The sequence below is a fragment of the Lichenostomus cassidix genome, chromosome 3, assembly GCF_008360975.1.
Source record: "Lichenostomus cassidix isolate B80296 chromosome 3, HeHo_3.0, whole genome shotgun sequence".
Lineage (NCBI taxonomy): Eukaryota > Metazoa > Chordata > Aves > Passeriformes > Meliphagidae > Lichenostomus > Lichenostomus cassidix.
The window spans coordinates 9,404,312-9,421,959 of record NC_139483.1 but is presented as its reverse complement, the minus strand read 5'-3'; the positions used below and the strand labels follow the sequence as shown (position 1 = coordinate 9,421,959).

The window sequence follows — 17,648 nt, the reverse complement described above, 5'->3', positions numbered from 1 at the left end:
TCGTACATAGCTCACAACGGCCTTTTGTTCCATGCACATTAAGTCCAAAATCTTTACTTTTCAGAACATGTTCTTACTCTAAGTAATTAAAACTTATTTTTAACTTGTCGTAAGTACGGATCCCTTCCTTGCCCTTCTCCCAAAAAAGTCACATTAAGAGTCAGAAAATCACAAACTATTCCCATTTTTCCTATCTCATTTAGTAAGTACAGACATTCTAGGAATGCCACATGAAGACCAGGATTTTAAAAAGCTATTGATGGTGGAGGTTTTATCTGTTTTCCTTTTTATTTTTCTTTTTTTTCTTTCTTTTTTTTTTGGAGGGGGAGGTGCTGTGTTCTCAGCTGCAGTTTACATCCTTCACAACGTTCAGAAACCACTGCATGTTCAAAAAGTACAAAGCACCTGGTCTGTGGGAGGGGGATGAAGGAGAAACCACACATCTCTAGACACTTTTTTAAAACTCAGGCTAGTTGTCTTGATTCATCAGCTTTTAAATTATACAACCCATCACACATCACAGGCCAGTGACTGAGCACAGGCACCAAGCACAACATTCAAAAATGCACAACCAAAATCCTTGAAAGAATACACTGGTTGATTCCATCTGGCTTTGAAAAAGTGTGGTTTTAGTGTGCCAAGGGGGGAATTTTAAGATGGCTGCTGCTTGTTGGCTGCTATGGATAGGCCTCTGCAGAAGGTAAGAGTGCTTCTTTAGGAATGTTGTTCTCACTTGTGGCAAGTATCTTCTGGAACACAAACACAGATATAGCAGATTTCAGTGGCCAGCTGATTCCAGCATCTCTCCATCAAATCACCTGACATGGCTCTGTCACATTGCAACCAAACTGTAAAACCAATTTCCATTCTAGAAATAGGTCCTATTTGAATTACACAGCTGCAAGAACCAGGGTTACAGTTCCAGGCTGGGGTTTTGTGTCTGGAATATGTGAACTGGCTCAGTGTACACGTGTGTGCACTGTGTTTTCGTGTGCACATGCAACCATCAGAAGTTTACAGAAAGAGAAGATCACATTTGCTTCCTAATGCACAATGAACTCACAAACTGAAGCAATTCCACATTCAAATCCAGCCCCAAATGGGTGGTTGTGTTATAAAGTCCTCTGCAGTGGGTTCAAACCTGAGCTTGCAATTATAGCCTTTTCTTGTTTAGAAAACAGATCTCACTGCTGACAAATCCAGACATCTTCTGAACTTCCAGAAAGGAATAAAAATCAGCAAGGTAAAGTATCCTAGAGCAGCTGTCCCAGTGTTTCCCAGCCCTCACCCATTAGGTTAAATACTACAAGGATTTCAGTGGGACCAGCACACTTGACAAGATGTAGTCTCTCTGTCTTTTTCTCTCTCTCGCTGAATGATATTTCTGCCCACATGCACTGACACATACAGTGTCTAACAAGGCTGTGATTCATTTTCAGTTCTAGTCATGCTCACAAGTGATGCAGTGCACTAGCTGTGCCTTCAGGATCTGCGTAATTTAGCTTCATTTTCTCTGCCCCCACCCTGCATTAAGTGAAGTTCCAACAAAGCCAAGTCATCACCCACCAACTCCCCCTCCCACCTGCTTGGGGGATGTGTACAGCAGGAATCTGAATAATAATAATAATAAAATTAAATTCGTTTTTTTAGAAAGAGAGAGGAGGGGATGAGAGCTTGAGAAATATCATGAATTGTTAGAAAGCTTTCTAACAGTGAATAATGTGAGTGAATAATGATAATGGGATGTATACTACCAGATCACTGAAGCAGCTGTATCAGTCCTGAATCATCCCCCCATACACGTTAAAAGCAGCACTGTGTCTTGCATTGCAAATATCCTGCAAGTTCATGCTAAAAAGTGATTGACATCAAATCTGAATCCCTGATTTCTAAAGGCAAACACCTCCTCAGCCTCTCCCACAGTAGCCTCGTGGTGACCAGGCACAAATGTCAGCAGGAGCCGTCAGCACGTCCCAACTGCAAACCTCCCGCACCCAGTGGCCACCATCCATCATGAATTACACACGGTGGTTTTGTGATACAAATTACAAGCTGCTTCTGAGCTAAACTCCATGTATTAGAGGCATGAGGCCAAGCTTGAACAAAGTGAAAGACAGGCTTTTTATTTGATAAATCTCATTATCTCGCTGGCATTCGAAATTCATCTCAGACACAGAAATGCATCACAGAGTAGTTCTCTAGTTACTTGGAAGAGCCAAGATGCCTTAACATGTGAGTTAAAAGGTGTTTAAACCCCCACCACACTAACATTTCTAGTTCTCCTCCACCTTCAACCTGGAACTATGTTTTGAAGGAACAGAAAACTTGATTTTCTAAAGAAAAACAAGTAAACCACATTTCTTCACAATGATCCCCAAACAAAAGCGAGTCACTGCAGACTCCTTCAAGCAGATCTTAGTGATCTGCATGATTTCCTTAATCCCTAACCAATGACACAGGATAAAAGGAATTAGCAGCAAAAGCTAGAAGATACTTCAACATTACAGGTGTAATACTGAGAGGGTCACTGTCACCACAGAGTTACAGTGAACTAACTGAACACAGGCCACCTTTCTTGCTTTACATGAAACATCTATGTGGTGGGAGCTCTGCACAAGACAGCCACAACCTCCCAAGCTAAGCAGCCTCTCCTGTTGCTGACTCCTATTCATGACCAACGTGCCAGAGTGGGGATTACATTCCCTACGTGCTGTAGAGGTCCATCTCCTCTTCCTCACTCCCTAAGTGATGACTCTGTTTGGCCATGCAGCTCACCAGCCCACTTGCTGGCACGTCCCCACTTCAGGTCCTGTAAAGAAACAACCCAAGAGGACATCACAATTTTGTCCAAGCCTAATGACTGGAGGATGGGAGTTTGTCTCTCTGCCCATCAACACCCTCTTTTCTGCCAGGACAAGCCTGGGCTGATCAGGAGCTGAAGAAATGCATTTCCTCATGGTCATTTGTTCCAGATCCATTCTCCTCCTCAGAAGCTCCCAGCTATATTGAAAGAATGAAGGAGTGACCACAGCCAGGGAAGGGCTGATGTACATTTCTGATGTGTAACACACATGACTATGAAGGGACCAGATCATCCCACGAGGCTGGTATCATGAAGGGCTCTAGGAGCTCTGAAACATTCGGAGAAGGATAATTCCTGGGGCTGGATACTCATTGGGAGTAACGGGTCAGGCAAGGAAAGCAGCGGACTGTCATTTGGGCAGACGGACTACTGCCTCATTTTGCAAATTGAAGAAATGAAGCACAGGGAAACTGCGGGACGGCTTATTGTGGAAATGAAAGTCAAGGCCATGTGTTTTGATTTCCAGAGCGTTCCACACAAGTCCAGCCTTCCTCATCCACGAAGTCGTGCAGTAAACATCCCCAGGGCAGGGCCTACACCTCTCATTTGCTTGATGTCTGTGGCTTCCAATCTTCCACAGTTTGCAGATCCCTCACGCTTTCCAATAGGGCTGTGCGTTTAAAGCTGCTGACAACAGGCTTGCTTTCCCTGGCTTTCCTGCACATCTTGCACGTAGCTCGTGGATCCTCATGAGTCTATTCTCTGTGGCACTCTGCAGATTCCTATGTGCCCCTCTCTTCCTACAGACCCCTACACACCACAAGAGCCAGCAGCAGGCATTTTCAAAGTGGCCCTAACTCGGTCTAGTTGCCCTAATTTGAGACAAAAGCACAGAGCTTCCCTGTCATTTCAGCATTTCCCATCTCAAGGTATGGGAGCTGTTGATCTCCCACATGAAAATGCATTATGCTGTCAGCCCAGCCTAAGGGCTGTTATTTAATTTACTTGAGGAGGTAAGTGAAAGCCCCTTCATGCAAATGCTTACAATGTGATCTGGAAAACAGCAGGCGTAATTAGATAAAATGGCAGCAAAGCCCACCAGGGAAATAATGTTAATTCATGAGGATTTTCCTCTCCACCTCCCTCTCAGCAAGGTTTGAAACCAAGGAGGGGAGGAAAAAAAAAAACAAAAGAAAAAACCAGAATGCACCTCAATGATATATCAAGTAGAAAAACAGGACAGCAACCAGTGGGGTCATCTAAAAGATGCCTCTGCATGACACCGCTAGCAGGACTGGCAGCTCATGCTCCTAAGTGAGGCAGCACTGAAAGCAAAAATTGCTCTGTCACTGTCATAAGTTAATCTGAGTAGAGACATAATGAGCCATCATCCTTTAACTTCACATCCCCTGACCGAGGCCCAGCCAGGCCATGGAGATTTGTCACATGAGAACATCACTGCAGCCCCCTGCCCCCAGTAACAATAAAAACACCAGAATTCCTTTGCAAGTTTTGAAAGAAGATCTGGCATTTCCAACCTGCTCATGAATTCTTTCCCTCAAAAATGTCCAGGAAAGGGTTCTGACCAAATTGTCACAGCATTGGTGGTAAAGAGGAGCACAAGGGCACCCCAATCCTAGCATGTGGGTCATGGATCAGATGGAGAGAAGCTCTCCCAGTGACCTCAGCAAACCACAGCTCTGTGTTTCTGCTGCTGCTGCCTTCTCCCTCCCACCTAGAAGCCAGCCAGGAAAGCCACCTCCTGATTGCTGACCTGCCACTACCAAAATGGATTCCAATTAGCCAACTCACTCACTGCTATTAGGAAAGAGAGACATTTTTTGTTGTTGAGTAATTACTCCTCAAGAAATGGCTTACATCCCTAGTTGATTAGGTCACAACACACTGTGAACAAATTGATGTAACAGAGATATCTTTAACCTGATAAATTAAGGCATACTTTCTCAATATAGAAAGCTTAATTGAAGCCATGCATGGGGTATTTACCAAAGGCATCTAGAAACAGAGCTGTAACATGCACAAACAAACAATAGTTGAGATCCAAAGACAGCAGCCCCTACACTTCCAACTCGCATATATATTGGAGGGAAAAAAAAAAGAAGCTTGTTTGTCTGCTTACTGTGAGGATAGTAAATGACTCAAAGTGAACAGAGTAGTTTGACATCAGCAGTTAAATATGCAAAGGCAAAATTCAGGTGGCACACGTGAAAGAAAAGAGATTTGGTTTGTTTGCTTCCCTACATACTTTCCCCCAACTATCAGAGGAAAAGCCTTTTTTTTTCCCAGTCAGGGATTTACTTGTTGAAGCAATCAGAGATACACAAAGTTTATACAAAGCCCAAATAACCACACAGTAAGTGTGCCACAGTGAGGGTTCCCAAAATACTGCCCATGAAATCCCCCTAGAAGAATCTTGAAGTCAGCCTGGTTTGTATTGCAAATAAGTTTGATGACATTTTCTCTCCCTTCACCAAACCCCAATCTTTAGTGTCCCTCCACAAATAAAACTTCATCTGCCTGGAGAACAGCAGCTCCTCCACCACTTCTATCAAGTCATCCATTGTAGTACACTGGTTTATTTAAAACCAAGCCAAATTGCCCAATCCCATAAATACTGACTGCTTCCTGATTTTGGGACTTGCCCACCTATTAAAAAGGAAGCCGTTCACTTTACAGACCGTGGCCCTAATCTTTCAAACAGTTTCGCCTATGCTTAGCAGGAGCACGCGAGCATTTCGGTCCAATGTAAGCATTTGTTGAAGTGAGGCCAATGTTTCCTGTTGCAGTTAAAAGCACATTATACAGTTAGGATGGAAAAATATGTCTGCGACACAAAATCAACCCTTCTCTTCCCATTTCAGGATGAGGGGGGCAGGAAAGCACTCTCCATGTAAATACATGTGACAAGGGCCCGGGCAGAGCGAGTGCCACGAACAGCTTTATACCGTGTCGTCTTTCTAAGTCGGGAAACCAACTGGGTGTCATTTAATCTCCCAGATTAAAATCACTTAGCGAATATTGTATTGTTTCAGAGCTCTCGCTGTCAGCGCAGCGCTGGGGGCCTCACCGGCGCTCTGCAGCTCGCTAACTCGCCGCTAATGAAACCTCGCGCAGGAGCAGCTGCCGGAATCTGTGTCAAACTGCATCTGGCACCCATCTATCTTCCAGCCATCTAAATTCACCTCTGAAATCATACAAAAGCAGCCGCAGAGCTCCCTGCAGCCACTCCAACACACCAGGCTTTGTCTCATCAAGCCTGTTAAGCAATTTAAAGCAATTTATTTTTTTTAATTTGCCTTGTGTTTTACAGTGGCAGCTTTCACAAAAGCAGTGAAGAAGTTAAGAAAAAGATTGGGGGGGGGAGGGAAAAAAGTGGCCCCCTTTTTTTAAAAAAAAAAAAAGCCTGTCAAGCTCTCAGTAGACTATCATTAAAACAGTTTTGGCTGAAACTGTATGTTTAGGGGTTTTCCAATGGAGACACTCTGGTGCCTGCAACACTCAGACAGGGAGGGGAGGCTTCCATACAATTGTTGAATTGTTGTCATGGCTATTAAATATGCTGTAGCACAAATACCCAACAGGGCTGAAGGTTTGCTGTGTATTGGCTCTGGAGAGGTATGAAAAATACTGGTATTAACTAGCAGATAACTGAGTTATACAAACACTGAATAAAAGATTCAGTCAAAAGTTTTAAAAGGTGTATTAACTTCACTCCAAACCCTTCCCCCTTTGCACCCCTTGCCTCCCAACTGGAGCTTAAAGTACTCTGTAAATTAAAAATATTTTACATTTACTGTAACGTTAATTTGACCGCGTCTCCTCTAACGTTTGGGGTAAAACTGCCTCTTCTCTCTTTGCATTTTCTGCAGAGGAGAGGAGTTTTGCTCCACCATCTCGTTAAGCTCATGAGTGGCAGTTTGAGAGAGTGGCACAGTAAAGCCATGACTTGCTGACTAAAACAGGTCAGTGAAAAACAGGCTAGTGACTGAAATTGAAACTTCTCATTTCTCTCAAGAAAAGGGTGTATTGTCAAGACAGAGTCCAGCATGTCTATTAAGCAACTTTCAGAGCAGCAGTGCTCAGCACAGCAGCACCACAAGCCCCACGGTGCCAGAGGAGGGGACATGCCCCCTGGCACAGGCACAGCCCCAGCGCCCCGCCGGGACAGACGCTGTCCTCTCCACGCCAAACCCCAGCCGGCTGCCGGGAAGGAGCATTAAAGAACACGGTGTGCAGAGGGCAGGGGATGTGCTGGGCTCCCCTCCCAGCCTGAAGTTGTCCATCCAGCCTAACAGGTCACGATCCAGGTCTCAGTGACATCCAGCCATACGGCATGGAGGACTCCGGGTGAGTGTGCCAGGCCTTCTGTAAGGGCAGTGGTGGGCGAATTTGGGAGGCGTTTCCTAGACTGAGCGCTGCAAACTGCGGAAGGAGCAGGAGAAACAGGATCTGTCAATCCATCTAATTAAGGTGCATTTTCCCCACGCAGACTCATACGCATCTCTCCAGGCTATAGGGCCCTCATTTCTTGCCTTAACCCAAAACAGACTGACTGTATTTTGCATTTCTATGACAATTTGTTCTCAGCACTTCTCAGGAAGAAGCACAACGTACCTGTCCTATGAAAATGATCACACACTTGCAGATACCTCTGTCTCTGCCACTAATTCCATTGCATCCATTCCCTGTGCAGATCACCTTTTGCAGCAACTGAAATAATCTGAAAAACCTGGAAGCATGCTCCTTCCCTGTGAGCTTCTCAAAGTAACCACACAGACAAGAAGTGGCATTCTTGAGCAAAGCCTACCAGCCCAACAGCTGGCATTGCTGCTCTTCTACCCACTAAGTCAAAAGGAGATTTGGATATGCCCTGCTTAGGGTCACTTTATAGGAATGATGAAAAATTCATCCAAAATGAAACCACCAGCGGTGAGAGGTCGAGCAAGCTTCGTGGGCAGCCCCCTCCAGCCCTCAGTTGAACTCAACAGCAGGACTGACAACAGCCCCAGGATTGTGGCCACCAGGAAAAGCCACAGAAATCGACAATTCATTTTTTACAGGCCAACGGGCTGACCTCTGGGCAGCAATGGAACAAGTCAGCATAAAGGTGACAAAGCTCTGTATACCATTATAAATCATCCAAACCAACCAGCAGAAAACCCGTTCGCTGATCAAGCTAGCTTACACCTCCTTTTTTTTTTCCCCCTGTGTGAAGAGTGTCCTCTCCCCCATCACCTCCCAAGGCCCATCTGGAGGTATCACGAGGGGTGTTCTCACATCCTGCTCCCTGAAGAAGCCAGTCCTGCTCGCCGAGCTCTTGCCAACGTCACGCCAAACGATGACACAAGCCATGACTGCTGTCCAGGTGGTGGGGTGTGACCTATTTCTGGGCTACAGGGGTTTGGTTTGGGAGGAATGTGCAATGTCTAGTGATGGAGGTGGGAAGAACAGCAAATCGTTGTAAGAAAGTCAGGAATTGATCTTGTATTCTATGTGTTGGCTCTGTGTTTTCAGAGGGAAGTAAAAGGCCAAAATGAAAGCAGTGCCACATCCTCAGAATCTTAGTATCAATCTGGAGTGGAAGTAAGAAGGAGAAAGCATCCCCACTATAGGAAGCAGAAACTTTTGCTGCTTACAGAACTAACGTGTCCCCAGAATCTGGTTTCCTTAACAGTATATGGCATCGAAAGGAGAAATACTTAAAGACATGGAGGCATTTCACTCCTCCCCTGCATTCCAACAAGCACATTCATTCAAAAACAACCTGTCCAGCACCACTACCAGGTGTCTCAGGTTTTATGCATGTATAAGCTGTCCTGTAACTGGCACAAATGTTCATTTACCAAGTAGAGCATTTCTTCAATCATTCCACTCTGACATGATATATGCAACCAAATGAGCTCTGCAGCAACAGGGTAAATTTTCACAGCTAATTCTCCCTCTTGCAGGATTTTGTTTGGCACTGGGCTGAGGCATCGTAGGTTTGCTTATCATTTGATGATTTTGCCATATTTTAGAGCAGCTCTGCTGACCCAAAAGGATACCAGCAGTGCCCTACACAAACAAACAGTGTTTCAAAATTTACAGCATTGCCCCCAAGTTGCAGTCCAGAGGGCATCACACAGAGGTTGTGAAGAAATGGAAGCAGATGCACTTGATTTGCACAATGCACAGCAGTCCTTTGATTAAAGGAATTGGTCTGTACCTACTTTCTCAAGATCTTTGGGGCCTTCCAACCCTCCCAACCTCTTCATCCATAGGGAATTCTCTGCAGATACATGTCCTAGCACTTCAGCCAGCATACACGAGCCTGATAGAGCTGTGGTTGGTTTGTATTATGTGGCATGAGCATGCTGCCTATCCAGAAAAGACAAACACAACCTCTCCAAAATACCCCATTCCCTTATTGACTATGAAAAATGCCTCAGTTCTGATTTCTAGGACGTCCTAGAAGGGCAGGTAAGCCTTTGTGTCTACATCCCTTAAATACAATTTGAGGAGAATTATTGTTTCTATGATAAAGGGAAGCTTTTTTTAATGAGGAAAACCAGAAAACCGAATAGGGCTTCTTTATATCAGGTGCTGTGTTTATAGAAGGAGTTTTTCTGTGGCGTAATAGTTTTCAAAACAGGGCAGCCAAGAATTGCTTTTTCCAGTTATCTATAAATCAGGGCTGGAGAGAAAAGAAACAGTTCCAGAGTGTGGTATGCATCAGTCTGAGCAATCACTCCAGCAAGTCATGCAGGTAAACAGCTACACAGCATCAATTAGCAACACACACACACAAAAAAGAGCCATCTACAAACCGAGTACAGAGAAAAAAAAAAGCTTACAACTCTGCCAGCCAGCCACTTATCTGTTTAAAGAAGGGGAAAAGGGAGCTACCTCAAGTTTTGGGGTCACCAGAAGAAGGAATAGAGATCAGAGCATGGAACAGTATGGACAGAGCAAGGGAGGAATCCTCCTCATTGGAGAGGAAAATAAGAGCTAGAAATTGGGCAGAGGGCTTACAGACAAATATGAGATAAATCAGTATATATAGACAGCTGCAAACTGGTATAGAAAGAGCTCCAAGCAAGGAGGTTGGGAGGGAAAGGCAAAGGGAAGAGGGGGGTCTAGCCCTGATTATGGCAGAAAAGAGTTTGGGGGCTTTATTTCTTTTCTTTTCCCACGTTCATCTGGATAAAAATAATAACGATTGAAGTGTGAGTCCAAGAGGCCAAGGATGAGAAAATTTACCACACTAGAAGCAAAAGATGACCCAGTTTGGACAAGAGGTTTAAGCAGAAGAAAATCAAGAGGAGAGAAGGGAGCTTGGAAACTTGTGTAGGGAAGATAACAGCAGGATTTAGCAACCATAAGGAATGGGAAGGGGGATGGGTAAGGAGAGAGAGGGGAGTTAAAAACAACAGAGTTGCAGCTATGTTTCATGGCACTAATTCAGCAAAGAAACAGCCTCAAATGGATGTAAACAATGGACTATTCATTAGGGGTTTCATTCCCTGCAACCCAGCAAACTATTGTCTGCAAGTTTTAAATACTCCCTTCACACACACACAAACTAAATTACAGAAAATGTGAAACATCAGATAATCTCAACAACGTGCCTCAAAATCGCTGCCCTCAAGCATGCACTATGCTTGGCAGACTCTTCTTCCAACCATCTGCCAGCACGTGGAGGAAAATAAATAATTAATACACATCTGGGGTCAGACTGTGAGCTACAACACCCAGCCTGAAACTCATGCCTGAGTAAAGGACAGCAGTGACTAACAGCACATGTGGATTGAGCTCTGGGGAGCCTCTCCAAGCTGTCCCACCCTAAGCATTCTGTCCACCTTGCCACGGGAGCCTCCCACACTGACCGAAGATGATGTGTGCTTCCACCCCACACTACCCATCTGACACAGCAGCTGAACAAGCAATTCCACGTTTAGGGCTACATTGTCAGTTGCAGAAGGTTCCAATTTCTCCTGATTCCACTATTACAGTAAGGGACAGCTTGGACAGGTAGAAAATACACTTGACATCTGTATTTGCTCATCTGAGCTTCATCTGTTAGAGCTCTCCAGTAATACCCCTTCCTGAGCACCAGGGTACACAAGAGGGCATGCCAGCATGATCCAAATATCCTTCTCTTCTTCTCAAAGGTGATTTGGCTCTTTGGACAGCCCCAGAGCAAGCAGATTCACAGCCCCGCAGAGGGAAGGGTTTTGTGCTTCCCTGAAAAAGGCTGTCAGCCATGGGAGGCATTTGTAAGGGGAAAATGGAAGAAGAGGCAAGCAACTTAGGCTTTCTTTTTCCTCGTCTACATGAAGGCATCTGCATACAGGACCTTCCACAGTGCATCCTTCCTGTATTTACAGGCAAAGGCTCAAAGGACCTATCTAGTCTGCAGGCTTGCAGAGCACAGGCTGTGCATCCTCACTCAGCATCTCTCATGCCTGGCAGGATGTGACCTGTCTTTCAGGAATCTAGGTGACTGCAGGGAGAAGCTCCTGACAAGAGGCTGTCTCACAGCTTTTCTTCCTCTTGCCCAGGTCCAAAGGTACATTAGCACAGTGACTCTGCTCGGTGTTACATCACATTGCTCCCACCAGGAATTACACAAACATAAGGAAACTTTGTACTCCCTTCAGGTTTTCATCCAAATTCTTCAAAATCCTACTGCTTGCACTGAAGGTGGAGGTGAGGGACAGAATGACAGAATCTGCTGAGTTGGAAGGGACCCACAAGGATCATCGAGTCCAGCTCCTGGCCCTGCACAGGACCATCCCCAAGAGTCACACCATGAGAAGGGACAAGTCTTTTCTTATCCTCAGATTTGGGCATGTGGGTAACAACAAAGCACCTAATTTTGTTTTGTCTGTAATCCAGAAGTGCCGTGTGTTTCATTGAGCAGCAGTGGAAGCACGCAAACAACACACAGCCCACACAGGGAAAAACTGGCCTGGAAAAGTGGCACGAGGGAAAGAACTTGACAGTTTTAATTCAATCTGTGTCTTTCATGTTGCATGGACTCTCTTTGTTCATGCTACACAGTGCACAAGCAGCACGCACAATGAATCAGTGCCCACCAAACTGGGAAAAATAAAGGCAGAAAAGCTGAAAATACACAGATTTGTTTATGGTTCCCCTCTCATCTTAGCGTGCTTCACAATTAGGGTTCATGGAGTAACTCACTATAGCAAACACACACTGACAACTACTACAGTATAGGGACACCTTCACAACTGCCACATGGGCAGCAGGAAGCAAAATGCATGTGTACAACACTGAAATTCCCCTTTTCAGCTCTCTGAAAAGCCCCCAAGGCTGCCCACAAAGGCCCACAAAGGGTTATAGGAGATGAGTCCCAGAGCTTCTGCAGCTCTGTATGTGTTTTAATTTTAACCTAAACTTTCAGTGTGAAGGGAAGACAATTTCTACCTTTTTTTCACCGTAAGGATAGCCAACAAAATGTGAACTAGAGGCTGGGCAGAAAAACTGAGGAAGCGCAGAGAGCAGGAGTCGTAAGTCACGTGTGGTCTCCAGCATATGGGCAACAGTCACACTTAAATAAGGAAATCAAATGTCAGTCCACTACTACCCTTTCCAAGATTAATCTCTCTACTGATTCCCAAGAAGATCAACCTTCAAAGGCTGAGTGCCTGCTCAGAGGAACAGGCAGACAGTAGAAAACACACACAGGGCAATAAATGGAGCTTGCTCTGCTCCCCTTTTACCCAAATATTTTTTATTAAGTGCTTTTCACTGAGCTGTACAAGAAAAGGAAGCTGGAGAGGAAGGGGGCAGTGGGAGGAGGGAAGGGGGAAATACAGCATTTCCCATCAGCTCTACCAAAGGAAAGGCATGGTGGGGAAACAGAAGAGCTGGCTGCAGATCATTCCCAGCCAGACAAGTGCAAATGAGCAACAGAAAGGAGTAACACATGGAAATCAGCAAAAGGAAAACCAACACACAGGGCAAAGACCAAGAGAATACACAGGAATGGAAAAAAAGGGTGAGGAGGCTCTTCTGGTGGGACAAACAACTGAAGAAACTGCCAAATACACACCACCACTCTAAGAACTGAACAGAAGGAGCTGAAGGTTTGAAGAAAGCATCCAAACACAGAGGAGAACAGGAAAAACCATGGTCTGGAAAACCCCAATGAGAAAAGAAATGCTAGAATGGAGGTGGTTATGAACAGGCAAAAAAAAAAATACAGGGCTTTGGCTTTCTTTTACACACTGAAATCTTCACTCAAGTTCACATCTAACTTCAAGATCATCAAATCTCAATTTCAGCAGAAAAGATCCAAGTTTGAATTAGCCCATAAAGCATATTTAGTCACCATCTCTAATCAGCTTCCTATCAAAACCAAGGACATGCCAAATATCTGAAGTAGACTAGGTTTAAAAACAGTAGACTAGGTTTAAAAGCAGTACCAGAAATAGTAACAATTCCTGGCTGAGTCACATTTTAAGCTACACACATGACACATTCAAAGGATTTAATTTGAACATTGTTATTGTTGTAACTTGTTGGTTTGCCTTATTTTGATAGCTCAGATGAGTAGGAACAACATTTCCTGTACTATGGACGAGATGCTTTTTGATCGTTCCAGGGTTTTTCCTTCCTCCTATTCCCAGCCTTCAAACACCTCTATTGGTGGGAATTTTCCTTGCAGACACTGTCCTTCCCAAGGACAGATTTAGAGAAAATGTGATTTTCCTTAGAGTTTTACCCATAGACATGGGAGCTGATGAAAATGGTCGCTCGGGTGTATGCACTGTGTGAGCCAATGAAGCTGCAACCAAATGTCTTCACTCTTTCTCCTGTAACTTGATACCTGGCTTTAGCGATCCCTCCAGCTCTTGAATTAGGAATGGAAAATATGAGAGCTCTGTTTCGCAGCAAAGGTTTAGAGGCAGGGGGAAGGAAAAAATAAAAAGGACATATTAAAGCGACTTGCAAATGGTATTTGCTTTACACTGGACTTAAAACACCTGACAACACCACGTGTAGGCTCTGTGTACCCACATGTACCTAGGTGCACCCGTGCTGCAAAGCACTGCTCAGCCCTGTCAGAGCTGGTGGATTAAAGCCTGACCCTGAATCAGGTCTAAGGCCTGATTTCTAAAGCAATTCCCTTTACTTCATACCTCTCTGCTCCAACTGCTCTGGGTGCAAATCATGGCATTTAAAAGCAAACAGCTACGGCTAGTGGGGAGGGAGCAAGACATTAAAAACTCCAGTAGCTGGTTTTGTGCATAACTGCAGTTTGTCATGAGAGAAAAAGAGGATGCTGGGCTGAAAGCTTTATGAAAATGGTGTCCCTAATAGTCACACTCATTTCCAAGTCCTCTGAAAAATATTTTTAAAGCATCTGTCTAGTTATATCTCTCGTTACGTGCTCTCAGCCACAAATTGGCAAATTCCAAATCCCGAAACAGAGCACAAGAAACCTTCCCCAAACACGAGCTCTCTCAGCACTTTGCGGCATCCCTGGCCTTCCCAGGCTGCTCTGGTGCACCAGGGAAGGGTACAGTGCGCTCACAGGATCACCAGGAAAAACCTTTTCCCTGAGCATTGTGGCTCAGCCATTTCAGTGACACAATTACAGCACTTGCCAAGGAGCTTGCATCATGTAACATGCTGCGAGGCTTTTCACGGCAGCACGGCTCGCAAGCTTCCCTTCGGGGGCCCATCCCCGAACGCCCTGCTGCAAAATGCTGCAGCTCCCAGCCCCCAACAGCTTCTCCCACCTCCACAGGAACTGGAGCAGGGATCCTGCACCTCTTGTGCTCCTTCAGCCCTGCAGAGCTCAGTTTAATGCTGCCTTCCGGTGTTTACAGGGAAGGATGATTGTCACCTTTCAGAGTATTACTAGTCATCTTTGTGAGGTTTTGATGTAAATCAGGTGGGAAAGTGACAGGGAACCAGCAAGAGCACTTTTGCTGTGTTCTCAGGACTATGAATTTGTGCTACTGCTGTTTGTTTGACAGAGGTCAAATTTTAACTAATGCAGGATTAAGTTCTGTCCGTGGAAACATATGATGCTAATGGAGGTAATGCTGAAGATCCAGGTAGAAAACTTAACTTTGCCTTCTTCCACCATAACATAAGAGCACTCAGATTCACAGGCTGGCAACAAGATATCTAAAACAACACGCTATAGCCATGCCAGGCCATGGATCAATAAAGCTGGAGCTTTGCTGGGATGGTGAGGAACGAGCAGTGTGCACTGCGAACTAAAGAGTACAAAAACACAGCAAATTAAGCAGTTTGTTCCTGAGCTGAGGTTTGTAGAGATCTGATGAGCTGCAGGATATTGGCTCTCCATCTTGCTTCCAGCTGCTTCTACAGATGTCCAGGCTCCTCACTGCCAAGAAGAGCTAGGAGGTTAGTGAAAGCAGCTGGAAGAGAAGGAGGAGGAGGAGTCAGGCTTGCACCCTCTGGGGAGGGCACAAAGAGGAGGAGGAGGGAAGCAGGAACTGCCCACACGTGCTCTACAACTCTGGCTGAAGGTGCTGACCACTGGGAAAAGGTGTAATATCCAAGAAAAGGGAAATGAGGAACTTTGGAGTATTTTTTCTTTTTTTTCTTTTTTTCCCCCTGTTTTTTTCTTGGGAGAAAATTAGGTCATTGAGTAGCATCTCTGCAAGAATGTGGGAGCAAGGAGGGCAGAGATTCAAGAAAAAAACCAATGAGGGAGGGAGTCAGAGAATCAGAGAGAAATTAAGTGATCAAATATTAGTGGTGTATGAAAGAGCAAGAGAATCACTGAGCAGATGGGAGGAGGGAAGAAGAAATGATTAATAGGGAGTGTGAGGCCCTTCCCCCTCCCTCAAGCAGGACTAATCACGTGGAAGACAGCTAAAATCTTACTTCCTAATATTGCTTTGCTGCGGTAGCTGCTACATGATGGAGGAGAGCAAGCCCATCCCCAAGACAAAAATCTCCCTAAAAGATGGGAACAAACCCCTTGCAACAACACAACCACGATGTTTTGGCTGCTGGTGCTAAAGGGACATCTGTCAGGATGGATCTGTCATAGCCTGAGAGCTGATACCTGGTGTACCTGTCACCAAGTCCTGCAGTGAGTGAGTCTAAAGCAGCATTGCTACTTCCACCCTGGTCACCTCTCCTGCCTCCAAGCCTTCGAGAGGAAAATGACTGGCCTTCTCATGCAAGCCAAATGCAAATGCTCGGCTTCCCTACACCAGGAGCCAAAAAATCTCATTGCCTGACATCAGAGCACACCTCTGATGGAGCATTTGTGGGGCTGCACCTGGACAGGAATGTGCTGCCTCCTCAGCACAAAGCTCCCAGGGTGAGCTTTGCCATTACAGCATCGATTGGAGGTGCAGGTCAGCTCTGCAGCTGCCCTGTTCTCCTCCACTCACTGGGCCAGAGCTAGCTCTCCTGCAATGGGAAGCATAGCTCCCTTCCCACCATGTGTTTCTCAGGCTTGGCCATCACAAAGCAGGAGAGAAGAAGGGCCATTGCCACAGAAACAGTTCCAGATAAATACATTTGCTAAAAAGAGGCTCCCGTGGATTTCTGGTGACAGCCTGTCACTGGGACTGCTCTGCACAAAGCTCCCACAAGACTCAAGTGCACAGTCCTCTTCCTGAAATACATGGTAAACAGCTTATTCCTTCCCACATTTTACAGGTGTTAACATATTCATCCATCTCCTCACCTTTTTCTTCCACGGACTAAGCAACCCCAATACCTTCACTTTCTCTGTATAGGTCATGTCTGCTAAATCATCCATTCATGCTATTTTCCTCCTTTTTTTTTTTTTTTTCCTTTTGACCCACTTTTTACTTGTTTTGCTGTTTTTAAAGGCTGTGAGCAGAAAACTGGTTCAAGACTCCAGCTGAGACCTCACCAAGCTGAGCTGAGTGCAAGGATAGCTGAACGTTCTTGGTTATAAACCCCAGCTTGCCTTTTTCACAACTGTACAAAGCTGGTGACTCACTGTCAGCCTGGAATCCACCATCAACTCCATCCCCCCTCTGCAGAGCTGCAGCTCAGCCAGCCATCTCCCTTTTTGGGTCTGGGCAGCCCATTATTCTCACCTAAGTTAACAACTTAGTGCTTGTCTTTTTCCAAATAACCTCTTATTTTTTCCAAGTGATTTGTCCACTTAGTCGAGATTTTAAATCTTAACCCTGTTCTCAAGAAAATTCAGAGCTCCTCCCATGTCAGTATCATTTGCAAGTGTAATGCAGAAAAATCCCCTCTGCATGTCACTTCTGGGGAGGATGAACAGGAATTGACCACTGTGGACACAAACTGGTCCTAGAGTGTTTGTGACATTGCACCCCACAATGTCCAGTCCCTGAAATTTCCCCTGGGAGTAACCCAAGGGCCACAATAAAGTGTGGAAGGCAAAGTTGTTAAGGATATCATGCAAATATGCTCTGCTCACACAGGACCACAGTGCTCTGCCACAGGACATAAGAAAAATAATTCAGATCTAGTGCCACACTGCTGTTTAACCCAGTGTGAGGGAGATGACTAGAGGTGATTTAGAAAAAAACTGCAAAAGCCTCAGCAAGACAAAAGTGAAAAGGAACATTTGCCTCACCATAATAGTGGAGCACCCAGCAGAACTAACTGTGATGTCTCCTGCAAGAAACAGGCATGTTCCCCTAAAAACTTTCACCAGCAAGCATCACTCCTTCTACAGTATTCATCAAAGCTATTTAAATCCACACAAGACATATTTTCTACCGGACATTGTTTCTCTCCAGGGCTTTGACACTACACTACGATGGCAAATATCTTTAGACTGATACAAAGTGAGCAAAAATTCAGCTGTGGCTAA

General features: G+C 45.1%; 1 protein-coding gene and 1 long non-coding RNA gene across 4 annotated transcripts in view; one reads left to right on the top strand and one right to left on the bottom strand.

The window, feature by feature from the left end:
- SERTAD2 (SERTA domain containing 2) overlaps positions 1-17,648 on the bottom strand; it is a 78,654-nt gene that overhangs the window by 30,307 nt on the left and 30,699 nt on the right. The gene's annotated exons all lie outside the window — the stretch shown is intronic.
- On the top strand, positions 6,889-8,957 carry LOC146439005 (uncharacterized). Its single transcript, XR_014850627.1, has 3 exons — positions 6,889-7,171; positions 7,412-7,931; positions 8,042-8,957. It is a non-coding gene; the product is annotated as an uncharacterized LOC146439005 (long non-coding RNA).